Below are 1,270 nucleotides of genomic sequence, written 5' to 3' on the forward strand. Positions count from 1 at the left end.
TTTTACAGATTGTCTAATTTATTATGACCAAACACTTGAATGAAATGACAATACTAACAGCTATGCACAGATTATTGATTTTACATACATTTATATGTATCTTAAGTAGAAAAAAAAAATCATATGAATAATATATTTTTTTATGTGCAAACATTAGAATGTCATAACACTTTAGACAACATTCATTTGTTAATATAACAATATAGTCTAGAGGTATGTATATAATTTGTATACAATTTTAAAATAACATAAAATGACTGTGATAATTACTAATTATAGAGTAATAATTAATGGAGTTATTTTCAAGGCAATATGTTGAGTTTGAATGTAAATGTTTATATAAAACTGAAAACTATGAAGAAACATGTTAAATTATTAGTATGAGCCGCATGTTTAAACAGATAAATATCGTCATTTTACATCAATTTGTATGAAATTTAAGAAAGCAGAAGAACACTGTATCAACAATGAAACCATTTCTGCACAGAAACGAGAAATAACTGTAATTAATTTGTCATTACTGACACATTGCTTAAAATAACAGTTTCGTTGTTAATTAGCACATAATGTCTATAATCTTACAGAGTTGTGTCTACTATATTAAACTCGAAACAGAAAATTACCGTAAAAATGAGTAACCTTCCATAACGTCATGCCCCCCCAGTGTACTCTTTCTGCTCTAAAGTTTTCTCTTCTCCACACACTTTTAGTGACATGGCACCACTAGAAGACTCCATCAGGAGGGTGGAGGCCTGACTGACACCGGGCTGTCACAGCAGGCCAGACAGGAAGACACAAAGGTGGGGATGATTTTCTCCCTGTCAGGGTCTGACAGGACCGGCCAGCTCTGGTGATATTCTTTAAATACTGCAGAAGCAACAAGATGTTTTACCAAAGTCTTATTTTATTATTTAAGAATTTAAACTAAACTCCATATTTGTGAGTACTCCCTCTGAGGGCCCACATGTATCAATCTAATTATATCCATGATGGTAATGACAACGATGAGGAATGATGCACTTGGTGATGAAAATGACTTTCAGCATTTTTATGTTTATTTTTCTTTATTGAGAACGATGGCTGCCTCGGATTTCAGCGATGATTGATGTGGTGAAAGGAGTGTTGAAGGGAAAACCTGCAGGTTTCCACATGAGACCAGGTGGGTATATATTGTCAGAGCAGAGCGCCACGGCACATTTGTCAAGTCAATCACAGGCCACTGAGGACGACTGGATCTGTGTGTGTGTGTGTGTGTGTGTGAGAGAGAGAC

The sequence above is a fragment of the Larimichthys crocea genome, chromosome I (assembly GCF_000972845.2).
Source record: "Larimichthys crocea isolate SSNF chromosome I, L_crocea_2.0, whole genome shotgun sequence".
Classification (NCBI taxonomy): Eukaryota; Metazoa; Chordata; class Actinopteri; family Sciaenidae; genus Larimichthys; species Larimichthys crocea.